This window comes from Triticum urartu, chromosome 6 (genome assembly GCF_003073215.2).
Source record: "Triticum urartu cultivar G1812 chromosome 6, Tu2.1, whole genome shotgun sequence".
NCBI classification, from domain to species: Eukaryota; Viridiplantae; Streptophyta; class Magnoliopsida; order Poales; family Poaceae; genus Triticum; species Triticum urartu.
The window spans coordinates 459,625,986-459,645,176 of NC_053027.1; positions in this window are offsets into that span (position 1 = coordinate 459,625,986).

Below are 19,191 nucleotides of genomic sequence, written 5' to 3' on the forward strand. Positions count from 1 at the left end.
CGCGGGAAGCGACCGATCAACCCTTATATAGGAGTGCTAGCACAAAAAGATGCATGCATGACCACTAAAATTTCCATATTAAAGCGCCGCTCCGGCGGGAGTATGGTGTATGTTGTTACCTTCGGCCGGCCCATGGCTACCGGGCGACGGTGACCAGAGAAGAGGCGGCGGGAGGGGAATGAATGCACCTACTGTTTGGGTTCGCCTTCCGGCTTAAATAAATGCGCAACATCACGTGTACCCGTGGGTGCACAAATTGAAACATACATGTCTGCTTAAGTGGGCATCACGTAACTGGTGTGTGTGTGAGAGAGATTCTGAGAGACAGAGTGCGTGTGTGCGACTCTACTCTTCGGACATGTACTCAACCTTTTGCATCAGGATATAAGTATAATGGTATTTACTTTAGCTAGTGATTTACATGGCCATGTTAACGCGGTTGTGTCAAAAAAATGTCACTTCCTGCTCGTGATTTGCGTTATATAATTACAAGCAAGATTCTCGTGCATTGCAGGGAACATCAATATGCATTTTTTTACAAAACACTTGTTGTGATTGACCCATGCAGGAGTAATCCCATGTGTAAAAACTAATGATATCTTGAGAATTTTATCAGAAAACTGGTATCTCGAGAATGTCATCAAAAAAATGAAAGATGAGAGATAAGGCGAGGAGGAGTGGAGCGTGGTGGTGACTAGTGGTCAGAATGGGCGGAGGCATGGGGATGGACGGCGCCGGCAGGCCGCAGCGGCCACCATGCATGCGATGGTAACCATCAACAGTGGCATGGCGGCGCTTGACGACCAGTTTGCCGACAAAGTGCTGATGGTAACCATCAACGGCGACCGGCCTCCCGTCTCGCCAGATGAACTTGTCAAAGCTCTTGGCATTGCGCACGGCATCCAAATAAGTGACTTGCTCGTCGAAGTCTGTCCGCCACCGGCTGATTTCTTCGTCCGGTTCTGGACAACTTTCGACTGCAGTTGTGTGTTCGAATCTTCCTGGCGTTTGTTCTTCGATGGCACGCTGGTGAGCTTTGATCGGTGGCACCCAGGATGGGGCTCGGTGCCCTCTGAGCTTGAGTTTTTAACAAAGCTTACCTTCCACGGCATGCCTCGACGTGCTTGGAATAGCGAGTCCATGAACGAGCTTATCAACGACCTTGGAGGTGAGCTCGTAAGTATGTTTGTTCCTCCAGACAGCTGGGCTCTGATGGTTATGGCATGGATGAAGAAGCCGTCCACCATACCGAAGGTGATTGGTGTTGAGATACCGGTGCAGGAACTGGGGTTGTACTATTCGTCGCCACCAAGGCCGCCGCGGAACACGTTAGGGATGTACCTGTATCGAGTGTTCGTGCATGTCGAAGAAGTGGTCAATCCATCAATCGAAGTCCTGCCGCCGCCGCTGGTGCCAGGGTCCGTTGATGACATCCATTACAGGAGTCAACATCAGACTTTCCCCGTGTTGCTCAGAACAATGGACGGCATAGGGCCTACTCCATCGTGCGGCGGAGGCCACTGCTTCTTTGGGAGAAGAGGCAGGGCTGGCTGCCTGGATGTGCTCTAATTTGAGGTAACAACTGAATCTTGTCAGATACTAGTTAAATCCAAGCTATGGGTGTGAAGCACTGATATGCCAGTACATTTGATTGTGACCTGTTCTAATTTTGTACCTGAACTTTTTTTAGTAAGGGTTGTACGTCTAATGTGCTAGCAGAACTTATTATGTTGTCTGTCTGTTTTCTTTGCACAACATTCAAGATATTTCTCCGTCATTGATAAAGACGATGAACCATTATGTACGACTTCGTTGGTTTCAACATAGCCCTTCACGTAGCGATCCACTGCTTCCATCCTGATTGTGCCGCCTACGTGAAATTTTTGTATGCAAGTTCAGTGTGCTATGATGTTCTATATGATTGTGTCAACTATATAAGTTTTTACTGAGCATCAACAATGCATATGGCTGAAAGATGTATTTACGAGCATCGGCCGATGGGTCTCTCTCTCTATCTCTCTCTCTCTCTCTCTCACACACACACACACACATGCACAAGAGGGACTCGTTGAATTATTTATTTACTCGTGACAGCTTTTAATTAGGTTCCACTGTAATCTAACTTTTTTCTTAAGTTATTAATTGAGCTCAGTGACTTCAAAAAGTTGTACAGAAGCCTTGTTTGGGCCTTTCCGGCGTCGCTGAATGTGGGCTGAGTAACCATGTTAGGTTGTACTGTGGGCTGATTGGGTCATGTCGGCCCACTGTGGGCCGACTAGAGCTAATTGGCTCGCTGTGGGCTAATTGTTTTTGCAAAAGTGTTAATCATGTATTTAAAAAATATGTGTATTGTGACCTCCTCCGCTCGCTGTGGGCCCACTGTTGACTAAAAAATATGTTTTAAAATCATGTATTTAAAAAATATGTGTATTGTGACCTCCTCCGCTCGCTGTGGGCCCACTGTTGACTAAAAATATGTTTTAAAAAGTTTTAATCATGTATTTAAAAATTGTTAAATGTGTGTATAAAAAATGTTCCTTATCTATACAATTTTTTTTAAATGTGTGTATAAAAAATAGCTTTTTTTCAACATCAGCAATGCAACTGGGCCGACAATTGTACACAATATCCGGGTCAACTTGTTATTCTCCGCCCCGCTGGGCTGCAAACTTTCCTAGGAGGTATGCATTAGGCTTAAAAAGAAAATGGACTTTAAGAAATAATAAATGGGATGTAATAATAATAACTAGACAATTACTATGCACCAAACACGTAATTAGTTTGAAAAATATATTATTTTTGGAATTTGAAAATTTTAATTTCATTACTTGTTGCGCGCGCAATATTTCGTTGGATTTTAACATAATACAACTTTATTTTGAAATTATATTTAACCTGACTAGAAATTTCGGATAAAAATATTTCGGATCCCATCAAAATGTGGGAATTTTTTTTGAATTCTGTTTTGAGCGGTTGTTTGAAATTATTAATCGTTGTCCTAGCTAGAAGTTCGGCTGTACTTTTAACAAACTGTAAATGGGCTATAGTAAATTCCATTAGAATTAAAAAATGGTCTGTACATTCTTACAAATCGAAAATGGGCTATATGTTCTCTGCCAAATCCGAGCTGTGGGCCTACTAAGTTGACGCGTACCAAGGGCTTTGTCAACTTAGTCAATATAAACGATTCTAGCTACAGTGATCGTACGATGTCCATCCAACGGCCGTAGTGCTTCTTCAACCTCTGGTCTTCTTGCTCCAGTCGCCCAAAGCAGCACCGGTCGTGTCGCGTGCTCCTGCCTCCCGTGGCCGGCTATGATGCCACGGAGGCCTCACCGCCCCGTACTACTCCCACCGCTGGCCAGGCCATCCCTCTACTCACCCACACCCCCTGTTATTCTGCGGTGACGGCAGCCTCACACCGAAGCCGAACCAGTGAACCCTCGTACTCCTCTTCGCGCGGGCTTCCACTGCTGCGTCTTCCCCTGCTCCGCGTCGTCCCCTTCCTAGGCCTCGCCATCGTCCACTGCCCTGGAGCTCTCGGCGCGGCGTGGTCAAGGAACGAGTTCCATCGGACGTGGACTGTACGTGGAGAGGCTGACAGCTGGGTCCATGGCCACAGCAAGGAAGTGCCTCCTTATTACATGGAAAATAATGTTTCCTCCACCTGACAGCAGGGACCCACCGGACGGGCCACCGTATTTCGTGAAAAAAACGTTTCCCCCTTGACTGCTGGGACCCACCAGCTACACCTTCGCATGCAAGGAAGTGCGTCCGGGCAAAAAAAAACGATTCGCCCCCTGACTGCTGGGACCCACCAGCTACATCTTCGCACGCAAGGAAGTGCGTCCGGGTAAAAAAACCAAAATGATTCGCCCCCCTGACGTCTGGGACCCACCAGCTACATCTTCGCACGCAAGGAAGTGCGTCCAGGCAAAAAAAATGATTCGCCCCCTGACTGCTGGGACCCACCAGCTACATCTTCGCAGGCAAGGAAGTGCCTGACAGTCAGGACCCACCTGGTCGAAGCATACTAATACGTCTCCAACGTATCTATAATTTTTGATTGCTCCATGCTATATTATCTACTGTTTTGGACTCTATTGGGCTTTATTTTCCACTTTCATATTATTTTTGGGACTAACCTATTAACCGGAGGCCCAGCCCAGAATTGCTGTTTTTTGCCTATTTCAGTGTTTCGAAGAAACACAATATCAGACGGAGTCCAAACGGAATAATATCTTCGGGAACGTGATTTTCTCACCGAACGTGATCCAGGAGACTTGGACCCTGCTCCAAGGAACAAAAGAGGCGGTCACGAGGGTGGGGGGCGCCCCCCCCCCTAGGGCGCGCCCCCTGCCTCGTGGCCCCTCGGTGCTCCTTCGGTGTACTCCTTCCTCCTATATATACCCACGTACCCCCAAACAATCAGAACAGGAGCCAAAAACCTAATTCCACCGCTGCAACTTTCTGTAAGTGACCGTGAAGGGATTGACAACCCCTAATCGCGTTGGTTGCGTTGAGCTCTTTGTGTTGTGTAGGTACAAGGGACTTGCGCGTGGCCTCCTACTGGATTGATACCTTGGTTCTCAAAAACTGAGGGAAATACTTACGCTACTCTGCTGCATCATCCCTTCCTCTTCGGGGAAAACCAACGCAAGCTCAAGATGTAGCAAGAAGGATTTCTGGCGCCGTTGCCGGGGAGTCTAAGCAAGAAGTCAACATACCAAGTAGCCATCACAATCCCTATCTCCCGCATTACATTAGTTGCCATTTGCCTCTCGTTTTCCTCTCCCCCCAATTCACCCTTGCCGTTTTATTCGCCCTCTCTCTCCCTATCCTCCCTCCCTATTTGCCTCTTTTTGCCCATTTTGCTGTTGTTTGCTCGTGTGTTAGATTGCTTGTTTGTCGCGATGGCTCAAGATACTACCAAATTGTGTGACTTCACCAATACCAACAATAATGATTTTCTTAGCACTCCGATTGCTCCTCTTGCCAATACTGAATCTTGTGAAATCAATACTGCTTTGTTGAATCTTGTTATGAAAGATCAATTCGCTGGCCTTCCTAGTGAAGATGCCGCTACTCATCTGAATAGCTTCGTTGATTTATGTGATATGCAAAAGAAAAAAGATGTCGATAATGATGTTGTTAAATTGAAGCTATTTCCTTTTTCGCTTAGAGATCGTGCTAAAGCTTGGTTTTCGTCTTTGCCTAAAAATAGTATTGATTCTTGGAACAAGTGCAAAGATGCTTTTATCTCTAAGTATTTTCCTCCCGCTAAGATCATCTCTCTTAGAAACGATATTATGAATTTTAAGCAACTTGATCATGAACATGTTGCACAAGCTTGGGAGAGAATGAAATTAGTGATACGTAATTGCCCTACTCATGGTTTAAATTTGTGGATGATTATACAAAATTTTTATGCTGGATTGAATTTTGCTTCTAGAAATCTTTTAGACTCGGCCGCGGGAGGCACTTTTATAGAAATCACTTTAGGAGATGCTACTAAACTCCTAGATAATATTATGGTTAATTATTCTCAATGGCATACTGAAAGATCTTCTAATAAAAAAGTGCATGCGATAGAAGAAATCAATGTTTTGAGTGGAAAGATGGATGCACTTATGAAATTATTTGCTACTAAGAGTGTTTCTTCTGATCCTAATGATATGCCTTTTTGTACCTTGATTGAGAATAACAATGAATCTATGGATGTGAATTTTGTTGGTAGGAATAATTTTGGTAACAACGCTTATAGAGGGAATTTTAATCCTAGGCGTTATCCTAGTAATCCTTCTAATAATTATGGGAATTCCTACAAAAACCCTTATGGAAATTATAATAAGATGCCCTCTGATTTTGAAACTAATATTAAAGAAGTTATTTCTTCGCAAAAGAATTTTAATGCAATGATTGAAGAAAAATTGCTTAAGATTGATGATTTGGCTAGGAACGTTGATAGAATTGCTCTTGATGTTGATGCTTTGAAACTTAGATCTATTCCACCTAAGCATGATATTAATGAGTCTCTAAAAGCCATGAGAATTTCAATTGATGAGTGTAAAGAAAGAACCGCTAGGATGCGTGCTTCCAAAGATGCCTTTATTAAAGCGTGTTCTTCTAATTCTTATGAAAATCAAGATGAAGATCTAAAAGTTATTGATGTGTCCCCTATCAAATCTTTGTTTTGCAATATGAATCTTTATGAAACTGAATATGATCTTCCTTCACCTAGAAGGCGTTCCAAAAATTCGGAGTATTTAGATCTTTATGATGAAATTGACGAAAGTGGGATTGAAAGAAATAAAAATTTAGATGTTGCTAAACCCACTATATTGGATTTCAAAGAATTTAATTATAAAAGTTGCTCTTTGATTGATTGTATTTCCTTGTTGCAATCCGTGCTAAATTCTCCGCATGCTTATAGTCAAAATAAAGCCTTCACCGAACATATTGTTGATGCCTTGATGCAATCTTATGAAGAAAAACTTGAGTTGAAAGTCTCTATCCCTAGAAAACTCTATGATGAGGGGGAACCAACTATCAAAATTAAAATTAAAAATCATGAGTTTTATGCTTTGTGTGATTTGGGTGCTAGTGTCTCCACTATCCCCAAAACTTTGTGTGATTTGCTAGATTTCCGCGATCTTGATGATTGCTCTCTAAACTTGCATCTTGCGGATTCCACTATTAAGAAACCTATGGGAAGAATTAATGATGTTCTTATTGTTGCAAATAGGAATTATGTGCCCGTAGATTTCATTGTTCTTGATATAGATTGCAATCCTTCTTGCCCTATTATTCTTGGTAGACCTTTCCTTAGAACGGTTGGTGCGATTATTGATATGAAGGAAGGGAATATTAGATTCCAATTTCCATTAAAAAAGGGCATGGAACACTTTCCAAGAAAGAAAATAAAATTGCCATATGAAACCATCATGAGAGCCACTTATGGATTGCCTTCCAAAGATGGCAATACCTAGATCTATCCTCGCTTTTATGCCTAGCTAGGGGCGTTAAACGATAGCGCTTGTTGGGAGGCAACCCAATTTTATTTTATTTTTTTGATTTTTGTGTTTTTCTTCTGTTAGGGAATAAATAACCCATCTACCCTCTGTTTGGATGTGGTTTTGTGTTTTAATTAGTGTTTGTGCCAAGCTAGACCTATTGGATCTTCTTGGATGATAGTTATTTGATCTTGCTGTAATTTCCAGAAACTTTGCGTTCAGTGCCCGAATTACTAAAAATCATCAGAACGTGATAAAATAATGATTCCAATTTCTGATGATCAATAAACAAATTATCTAGGTAGTCTAATTTTGGTAGATATTTTGGAGTTCCAGAAGTTTGCGTTAGTTACAGATTACTACAGACTATTCTGTTTTTGACAGATTTTGTTTTTCGTGTGTTGTTTGCTTATTTTGATGAATCTATGGTTAGTAAAATAGTTTATAATCCATAGAGAAGTTGGAATACAGTAGGTTTAACACCAAAATAAATAAATAATGAGTTCATTACAGTACCTTGAAGTGGTTTTATGTTTTGTTTCTCTAACGGAGCTCACGAGATTTCTATTGAGTTTTGTGTTGTGAAGTTTTCAAGTTTTGGGTGAGTTCTTTTGATGGATTATGGAACAAGGAGTGGCAAGAGCCTAAGCTTGGGGATGCCCATGGCACCCCCAAGATAATCCAAGGACACCAAAAAGTCAAAGCTTGGGGATGCCCTGGAAGGCATCCCCTCTTTCGTCCACTTCCATCGGTAATTTACTTGGAGCTATATTTTTATTCACCAACATGATATGTGTTTTGCTTGGAGCGTCTTGTATTATTTGTGTCTTTGTTTGTTAGTTTTCCACAATCATCCTTGCTGTAAACACCTTTTGAGAGAGTCATCTATGAATTAAAATTTGATAGAATACTCTATGTGCTTCACTTATATCTTTTGAGCTATGTAGTTTTGCTCTATGCACTTCACTTATATCTTTTGAGCATTATAATTTTGCTCTATGTGCTTCACTTAGATCTTTTAGAGCACGGTGGTGGTTTGTTTTAAAAGAAACTATTGATCTCTCATGCTTCACTTAAATTATTTTGAGAATCTTAATAGCATGGTAATTTGCTTAATATAAATATGCTTGGTGTTCAAGATATGTGAAATTTTCTTTTGAGTGCGTTGAATACTAAGAGAAGATTGAAGCATGATAATTGTTTTGAGATATGGAGGTGATAATATTAGAGTTATGCTAGTTTAGTAGTTGTGAATTTAAAGAATACTTATGTTAAAGTTTGTGATCCCCGTAGCATGCACGTAGCGGTGGTCTTTTCCTACCAATCTATCCCCCTAGGAGCATGCACGTAATACTTTGCTTTGATAACTTCTAGATTTTTGCAATAAGTATATGAGTTCTTTATGACTAATGTTGAGTCCATGGATTATACACACTTTTTCCCATCATTCCACCATTGCTAGCCTCTCTAATACCGCGCACCTTTCGCCGGTATCATACACCCACCATATACCTTCCTCAACACAGCCACCACACCTACCTATCATGGCATTTCCATAGCCATTCCGAGATATATTGCCATGCAACTTTCCACCTTTCCGTTTATTATGACACGCTCCATCATTGTCATATTGCTAGCATGATCATATAGTTGACATCATATTTGTGGCAAAGCCACCATTCATAATTCTTTCATACATGTCACTCTTGATTCATTGCATATCCCAGTACACCGCCGGAGGCATTCATATAGAGTCATATTTGTTCTAAGTATCGAGTTGTAATTGTTGAGTTGTAAGAAAAATAAAAGTGTGACAATCATCATTTTCTAGAGCATTGTCCCAAGTGAGGAAAGGATGATGGAGACTATGATTCCCCCATAAGTCGGGATGAGACTCCGGACGAAAAAAAAGAGAGGCCAAAAAAAGGAGAAAAGGCCCAAATAAAAAAATATGAGAGAAAAAGAGAGAAGGGACAATGTTACTATCGTTTTACCACACTTGTACTTCAAAGTAGCACCATGATCTTCATGATAGAGAGTCTCTCGTTATGTCACTTTCATATACTAGTCGGAATTTTTCATTATAGAACTTGGCTTGTATATTCCAATGATGGGCTTCCTCAAATTGCCCTAGGTCTTCGTGAGTAAGCGGGTTGGATGCACACCCACTTAGTTTCTTTTGATGAGCTTTCATATACTTATAGCTCTAGTGCATTCGTTGTATGGCAGTCCCTACTCACTCACATTGATATCTATTGATGGGCCTCTCCATAGCCCGTTGATACGCCTAGTTGATGTGAGACTATCTTCCCCTCATTTTGTCTTCTCCACAACCACCATTCTATTCCACATAGTGCTATGTCCATGGCTCACGCTCATGTATTGCGTGAAGATTGAAAAAGTTTTGAAAAAGTTAGAGTATGAAACAATTGCTTGGCTTGTCATCGGGGTTGTGCATGATTTAAATACTTTGTGTGGTGAAGATAGAGCATAGCCAGACTATATGATTTTGTAGGGATAACTTTCTTTGGCCATGTTATTTTGAGAAGACATAATTACTTTATTAGTATGCTTGAAGTGTTATTCTTTATGTCAATATGAACTTTTGTCTTGAATCTTTCTAATCTGAATATCCATACCACAATTAAGAAATTTTGCATTGAAATTATGCCAAGTAGCACTCCGCATAAAAAATTCTCTTTTTATCATTTACCTACTCGAGGACGAGCAGGAATTAAGCTTGGGGATGCCTGATACGTCTCCAACGTATCTATAATTTTTGATTGCTCCATGCTATATTATCTACTGTTTTGGACTATATTGGGCTTTATTTTCCACTTTTATATTATTTTTGGGACTAACCTATTATCCGGAGGCCCAGCCCAGAATTGCTGTTTTTTTTTGCCTATTTTAGTGTTTCGAAGAAACACAATATCAGACGGAGTCCAAACGGAATAAAATCTTCGGGAACGTGATTTTCTCACCGAACGTGATCCAGGAGACTTGGACCCTGCTCCAAGGAACAAAAGAGGCGGTCACGAGGGTGGGGGCCGCCCCCCCCTAGGGCGCGCCCCCTGCCTCGTGGGCCCCTCGGTGCTCCTCTGGTGTACTCCTTCCTCCTATATATACCCACGTACCCCCAAACGATCAGAATAGGAGCCAAAAACCTAATTCCACCGCTGCAACTTTCTGTATCCACGAGATCCCATCTTGGGGCCTGTTCCGAAGCTCCGCCGGAGAGGGCCGTCATCACGGATGGCTTCTACATCATCCTAGCCTCTCCGATGAAGTGTGAGTAGTTTACCTCAGACCTTCGGGTCCATAGTTAGTAGCTAGATGGCTTCTTCTCTCTTTTTGGATCTTAATACAATGTTCTCCCCCTCTCTTGTGGAGATCTATTCGATGTAATCTTCTTCTTTTGCGGTGTGTTTGTTGAGACCGATGAATTATGGGTTTATGATCAAGTCTATCTATGAACAATATTTGAATCTTCTCTTAATTCTTTTATGTATGATTGGTTATCTTTACATGTCTCTTCGAATTATCCGTTTGGTTTGGCCAACTAGATTGGTAGTTCTTGCCATGGGAGAAGTGCTTAGCTTTGGGTTCGATCTTGCGGTGTTCTTTCCCAGTGACAGAAGGGGCAGCAAGACACGTATTGTATCGTTGCCATCGAGGATAACAAGATGGGGTTTATTTCATATTGCATGAATTTATCTCTCTACATCATGTCATCTTGCTTAAAGTGTTAGTCTGTTTTTAACTTAATACTCTAGATGCATGCTGGATAGCGGTCGATGAGTGGAGTAATAGTAGTAGATGCAGAATCGTTTTGATCTACTTGTCACGGACGTGATGCCTATATACATGATCATGCCTAGATATTCTCATAACTATTCTCAATTCTGTCAATTGCTCAACAGTAATTTGTTCACCCACCGTAGAAAACTTATGCTCTCGAGAGAAGCCACTAGTGAAACCTATGGCCCCCGGGTCTATTCTCATCATATCAATCTCCATCATTTTAATCTTGTTATGTTTTTTACTTTGCCTTTTACTTTTCACTTTGCATCTTTATATCAAAAATACCAAAAATATTATCTATCGGATCTCACTTCCGTAAGTGACCGTGAAGGGATTGACAACCCCTAATCGTGTTGGTTGCGTTGAGCTCTTTGTGTTGTGTAGGTACAAGGGACTTGCGCGTGGCCTCCTACTGGATTGATACCTTGGTTCTCAAAAACTGAGGGAAATACTTACGCTACTCTGCTGCATCATCCCTTCCTCTTCGGGGAAAACCAACGCAAGCTCAAGACGTAGCACGTACGTAGCGTTGTCATTCTGGTCGCGAACGTGTACGTACATATATACTAGTGGATGTAGAGGCGCGCACGTAGCATGTACACATACGTACAGCGGCCAGGGTGCAAGAAAGAAAATACAGCCATGTATGTGTACATACGGGCGGTGTCTCGAACGCCTACTCGCGCATACGTACGGCGAGGGCTCGTGTACATGGCTGGGTCGGAACGGAGAAACAGCGTCGTCGTCGTGTTCATGGGTCGGAACGGAATGCGTTGTCGTGTTCATCGGGAGGGCTTGGACGGAAGAGGCGATGGAAACGAGGCCTGGCGTACTGCACAACGGAGGAAACAGACCTCCTACGGTCGAAACGGGGGTCCTGTTGATCGGGAGGGGTGTGGCGTACCGCAAAACGGAGGAAACGGACCTCCTACGGTCGAAACGGGGGTCCTGTTGATCGGAAGGGGTGTGGCGTACCGCAAAACGGAGGAAACGGACTTGTGTTGGAGCGCTACGGTCAAAACGGGGGTCCTGTTCATCGGGAGGGGTGTGGCGTACCGCAAAACGGGACTCCACGGGATACTGCTCATCTCCACCGTCGACCCCCTCCAGCCTCCACGAGCTACTGTTCATCCACCGTCGACCTCCTCCAGCCTCCACGGGCTCCTGTTCATCCAGCCTCCACCGTGCGCTACTCCACCGGCTACTGTTCAACCACCCCTCCGTCGTCTACTGTTCATCCAGCCCTCCACACCATGGGGTCCTATTCAACCACCCCTCCACGGGCACCCCTCCACCGTCTACTGTTCATCCTGCCCTCCACACCACAGGGTCCTGTTCATCCAGAGGCAACGCCACCGCTCACTGTTCATCCAAACCCCCCCGCAACGCTCACTGTTCATCCCATCGATCGGCTTCATTTAGTAGCAGTAGCCAAGGAATCGCTCGATCGGGTTCAGTTAACAGCCATCGATCGATTGCTCGGGTTCAGTAACGCGTAGCCTGCAGTGCAATCGCTCGGGTTCAGTTAGAGCCCAACGCCTCGCTCGGGTTCAGTTAGAGCCAACGCCTCGCACACACCCGCGTACGTGTACGAGAGAAACGCGCATCACTCGGCCCCCGACATCCCACCGTAACCGGGAACTCCCCGAAATTTTCCTCCCCCTCACTTCTACCATGGTTTTTTCCGTCATGGACGGCCCAAAGAATGTCATGCAACTGCGTCTCCGGCCCACCCAGGACGAAAAGCCCATTTTCTGTCATGATTTTTTGTCATAGAAGTAGGAGCCCACCACATCTATGATGATACCGGGTTTTGTCACAATTATTGTCATAGAAGTGTCATATGTATGACAGAAAAAAATTCGTTTGGCCCAAAATGTCATGGATGTGTCTTTTTTTGTAGTGCCTGTTGGGCCCACCTGTCATAGACGCAAAGGCAGGAGCAGTAAGTAGAAGCTTTCGCTACACGCTATCCCTACCGCACGAGGTGGACGGACATGCAGCAGTGGATTAGATACTGTAGAAGTAGGAGTAACATCATTGTTCGTCTTCTCAAAGAGGCGAAGAGCCAAGCGCAACCCGAACGTGGCAGTTGCGAACGCTCGCGTGGTGCGGTTCCTTGGAGTACTAGCCAGGCTCTTGCATGAGACAAAATTGCTATTGTTTAACAATTAAACTCCATTATCCATTGGTTGATACTCATTCTGCATAGGTCCACGCGCTTAGCACCGTTTCCTCTTGGGGTCACCAATGTTATTTTGCTAATTAATAGCATTGCATGCAATGAACTAGCCATTGCAAGTCATTAAAAGCATGCACACCTCTCATCTCTTATTGGTTGATATGTCAAGAAACAAGAAACAAGGTAGAAGTTAATGCATCGTGCCTAAGTGTTTTGGGACTATTTGGTTTTCGTAAGATGACTTACACACCTAGATGGAGGGAATAGTATAGCCCTGTAAACCAGAAAGGAGTATTTGCCTTTCTAGAGATTTCAACAAGTGACTAGACTACACCGTGTGCAGTACTCCCTCCCTTCCGGATTACAGGGCTCAAATCTCATGAACCAAGGCATTTTGCGATTGGAGGAATGCATCTCGTACTTTACAAAACTACCCTAATTAAACTCATGCATTAATTACGTAGTTCTCTCGTTTTCCTCTCCACCTTGGTCGCGGTGCACAATATTGAGCACTCCTATATGACTAGCCGCTCTATCTACATGCGGGACATTTCAAAGCATCCGGGCCCACGTGCCATCCACCAAATCACAGCGAGGTGCTACAGTCGAGACTCACCTATCACCCCGGTGTGGCCGTCATGACCCGTCGTATCACAAAACCCACACCTTTACCAACAGTGGTAAGGTGGCCTCCAAGTTGGACTGGACGAAGCAACCATCATTTCACTGGAACGCTCGTTCAAGCCCTTTCTTCCCTTTCTTGAAGAAAACCTCACTCCAGGCGTCACGTAACTGGTGTGTGTGTGAGAGATTCTGAGAGACGGAGTGCATGTGTGCGACTCTACTCTTCGGACATGTACTCAACCTTTTGCATCGGGATATAAGTATAATGGTATTTACTTTAGCTAGTGATTTACTTGGCCATGTTAATGTGGTTGTGTCAAAAAAATGTCACTTCCTGCTCGTGATTTGCGTTATATAATTACAAGCAAGATTCTCGTGCATTGCAGGGAACATCAATATGCATTTGTTTACAAAACACCTGTTGTGATTGACCCATGCAGGAGTAATCCCATGTGTAAAAACTAATGATATCTTGAGAATTTTATCGGAAAACTGGTATCTCGAGAATGTCATCGAAAAAATGAAAGATCAGAGAGAAGGCGAGGAGGAGTGGAGCGTGGTGGTGACTGGTGGTCGGAATGGGCGGAGGCATGGGGCTGGACGGCGCCGGCAGGCGGCAGCGGCCACCATGCATGCTAGACTGTTCCAGAGACTTATTCCTTTTTTAATTGCTAAGCAATGAGGTTGCGGGAGATAATGATGTGGAGAGAGGTGCGGGTATCTTTTGTAAAATTATCATAGTTTGCTTTCTATCCTCAGATATAGATCATACGGTCTATATTACAAGATGGCAGGCACACTATCACCGCCAACTCATTTTTTTATAAGGGTACAGATGATAAGTTTGCTGACTACTAAAGTAAAGTGGAATTTGTCCATGTTATTCAAGTAAATAAAGGTGATTGTTTATCATATGGATAAGGTTGGATGAAGGGTGGTAGGAACAAATGCTCCGCCTAGAGCATGTGTGTGTGAGATGGAGTCTTAGTGTGTGTGTGTGAGAGAGAGAGAGAGGAGAGAGAGAGATGGAGTCTTAGTTTGTGTGTGTGTGAGAGAGAGATATGGAGTCTTAGTGTGTGTGGGGGAGTGCGTGCATGCATGCGTGTGTGTGTGTGTGTGTGTTTGTGTGTGTGAGAGAGAGAGATGGAGTCTTAGTGTGTGTGGGGGGGTGCATGCGTGTGTGTGTGTGTGTCTGCGTGTGTGTGTGTGTCGCGGGGTCCTCTGTGGCGGATGCAATTTAAGTGTGCATGGCTTCATCATAAAGAGGTGATGTGTATGGCAGAGGCCACCAACGATGGGGTGCGAGAGAGAAAATGCCCGTAGAGAGGGAAGAGAAGGTGTGTGTGCGTGAGAGGAGTCGACATCGAGAGAACGTGTTTGTTCGAGAGGAAGACCACCATGTATCGATGGTGCATGTAGGCAGGAATTAAACAAAGGGATGGTCTTATTGGTTTTGGGGATATAGGGGAAGAGTGAGAGGCGGGGGTAGCTAGAAGGAGATTGTTAAGTGTGAGTGTGTGTTTTACCCATCCAGGTGGAAGTTATGTGCACAAAAGAGGAGAACGATTCGATGTGGCGTTAGGATTGAGGGTAATTAACTACGTATGGAGACATAGAGACCTTGAACATGCATGTGTGAGAGGTATACATGTATACGTGGGATGTGTGTGTGTGCGCGCGCATGATCGAGATAAAAGAAAGAAGACATAAGTCCTAAGATCAATGACATGGGAGAGACGGATCGGTATGGCAATATGCATACATGTGAGAATGCAGGGAAGAAGGCCCGACAATTGAGCATGTGTTTTTGTCTTTAAGAGATAGTGGCGTGGGCTGGAGCACGCATCTATGGCGAGCAGAGGGAGTGAGGCGCAATGATTGTGAAAAAGAGACGAACCTATAAATGCATATGTATGGAGAGACATATATAGTGTGGGTGATAGGAAGCAAGACTCCGTGCGAGAAAGAAATGTTGATAGAGAAACTACAGATAGATACAGAGATGGAGATGCTAGCTAGAGGGACATCCGCTAGTTTGGGTGTTGGAGATGACCGTCGGGTGGTTCAAAGGGTGAAGTTATATATGTGTGTGAGAGGGCACTTGACTGCATGTAGAGAGAAACATATGTAGTGTGCGTGATAGGAATCAAGAGTGAGGGCGAGAAAGAAGGTTGATGGAGAAACATATAAATAGAAAGATAAATATGCTAGCCAGTGTGCGTTAGAGATAGGAGTCGAGTGGATCAGAAGGCTGGGTTATGTGTGTGGGTGTGAGAGAGATAGAGAGAGGGTGCATGTGAGTCACATACAAACAGATATCAGAGAGAAATGAGATCCAGAGAGACGGAGTTTTGTGTCTATGAGAGCCCACTTCAAGAATTCATCCAATTAACCAGTTAACTTGCCGATTAATCCCTACTCATAGGGTCACCGAGTAGTCGATAAATCGAAAAATCGTTCGATTAATTGATTAAATGGCCGATTAACTTGCCTATTAGCCGATTAATCCCCTACTCGCTAGCCAACCGAGCAGCTACCAGTTAACGATTTCCTCAACAATGTGCGAGAGAGAAAGATATTTCACAATGAGAGTGATAGCTAGAGAGAGATATGAGGGAACGCAAGATATCTCTAGGGAGAGAGGGTGTGTGTGAGCGACATACAAGAGAACAATGGAGAAATATGAGACCCTGGGAGACAGAGTTTGTGTTTGTGTGTGAGAAAGAGATATTGAAGAGGAAGAGTTGTAGGTTCTCATATCTAAGGAGCGAAAGACATCTCTGTATGAGGGGTGTGCGAGTGGCACACATGGGAATAGTAGAGAGAAATGAGACCCAGGGACACAAAGTTTTGTGTTTGTGTGAGAGAAAGAGATTCCACATGGAGAATCATAGTTAGAGACACACAGCAGGGAGCGAGATATACTTAGAGAGAGATAGAGTGATGAAGGTCGAGTGAGAGAGTACTGTCAGTGTGTTACGAAGATAAAAGATCATTGTCGACATACAGGTAGCACGAGAGATACCTGAGAGACGATGAACGCGTATAGGTCCAGAGAGATAGTCCTATATAAGCATGAGTGATAGCTATATGAGACGAATATCTGGATTAAAGGGGATTCAAATATTTAAACTGGAGATCACGACATCGATAATATCATAATGCAAATTGGTGTATCAAACATGCATATTCATTTGAATTTGTGCACACGTGCAATGTTATATAGTTTATCAATATTGGTGATCCATAGATTCTTCAATTACAAACAATGCATGGTTTATATGCAATTAATGTCTAAACGGGATTACACTATATGTTGCGTGTGTGAAACAAAGTATACATGTTTGAGAAGTAAAAAAACCGCATGAAACACACATTAATTGGAGACACTTAGCGAGGAATGCATACATTGGATTTCAACATAAAGTGGTTTCAAATATTTGAAAATCCAAATTGATGGATACAACCTTATGAATCCGAGATCATGCCATTTGTAAACCATATTTATGTATAAATGGTGTTGTGCTTTTGAAAGTATATATATAAAATGATGTATAAAGAATGTAATTCCAATTGAAAATGGATCCCGCCCGAAAAAAATAGAATACAAACAGGATTCGAATTGAGTTGGCACGGTAAACGTGTACTCTGCAAAATTTGAACGAAGCGGGGAAAGTCGCAGTAACCTCCCGAAACCAAAACTGCTAGATGGAAATCACTGCTGCCTATCCCTGCCATGCAAAGCCTATCTGCTCGATTTCTATAGGTTTCGATAGGGGTAGGTTTGTAATTTCACCCAAACGTGACGTAACCGCCTCTCACCCGGATTCATACATGGTGGGCGCCAAAACACAGTGTGTCCTCGGCCTAAATCGACTCCCTCCCCGATTCATATTCATACACGGTGGGCGCTAAAAACAAACTCTCGTCGGCAAATATTCGGTGTATGCGAGATTGCCGTCGTATCCCCAACCGACTAATATTGATGTGATGTAGTAGAAATTTGAAACGGGGACTAAGTTTGTAAATTTCCTCGCATTTGAGACAAGCGCGCCCTGAATACATGGTTCCCCCCTTCCACTCTACATCCCTTTTCCCCATTCGTACTCCGTGGGCACCAAAACACCCTCTCCACCCCACCCTCCTCCGTCCGCCGTCGTCCGCCACCCCATCCACCATCGTCCTCCTCCACCATGCCGGAGCTGATACCCTGACGCCGCCGTCCATTACAAGAGATCGACCTCTCTCATCCACGGCTTCGGACCGGGATCCTTGCATCCCGTCCTCTCGCTTCATCCCCGCAGTCGTCCACCTTGTCGGCGCCGCTCCTACGACCGTCTCGTCCACCGCGCCCCGCCGCCACCGTCTACCCTCCTAGATCTGCTTCCACACCGCCGACAGCCATCGCTACCGCAGCACCGTCAAATTCTCAGCAGATGCGTACACGGCGCCGCACCAGAGGCGGTACTCTTTCGTATCTGCTCAACTTATTTATCGCAGCAAGAAAATAGATCGCCACTGCTTTACTCTGATTTCTTGTCTTGGTTGCGAAGTTGCCTTTGTCCGGTTTGCACCTTCAGATCCGCCATGGCACGCTCAACGGTATACTCCCAATGCTTATGGTTTTCCCCTTTTATATTCCACACTAGTTAAATCACAATAGACTAAATTTCAAAATTGGGTCAGTCGATTTTTCAGAGCTCGCCGGAGTTCGCCGGTGCGATCGAAGGGGCTCGGGTGGTTGTGGGGCCTCGCGAACGAAGAAACCTCGACGCAGGTGGGGGTGGGGGTGGCGAAGGAACACAGGCGGTGGGTGCCGGTGGTCCGGCCGGCGGCCCGTGCGGTGTTCTGTATGGGAAAAATCAGAGACGAGGAAGAAGAAGGGTTAGGAGACGTAGGATCTTCATCCAACTGCCTGAAATGGTCGAGAGACAGCTGGGAGTTGCATTCTTAATGCGCTCTGGTTCATCATGTGTAGGCACTGCGCAACCAACATTTTATTATCCAAAATCTTCTTGCTCTTCTTTACCATGTTCCTCTTCCGTTCTTCTTTAATATGTACTCTCTCCGTTCCTAAATACAAGTCTTTGTATAGATTCCACCATGGACTACATATGGAGCAAAATGAGTGAATCTACACTCTAAAATGTATCTGGATACATCTGTATGTGATCCATAGTGGAAATCTCTACCAAGACTTATATTTTGGAATGGAAGGAGTATGATAGTAGTATAGTATGTTCCTTGTACTGAAGATGAGCAGGGACATTTGCAGTGTAGAGGTCTATACGGTCGGTTGTGATGGACACTTTGAGTCTCTTTGATTCATAGGATCTTGTAAACATAGGAATAGGATTTGTAGTGGCCTGCCCACTTGAATCCTATAAGAATAGCAAGGAAATGCGAGGAGATGTGTCGCCTTTGAGAGTTACACTAATATTAACAGTACCGCACCTTCACTTGAAGAGAGCTGGTATCCGAAGCCTTTCTAGACGTACCGGCAATACTAGCACATATATTCCAGCAAGTTCCACTTTGCTGATTTTACTCTGATGCTTAAGGTTTTCC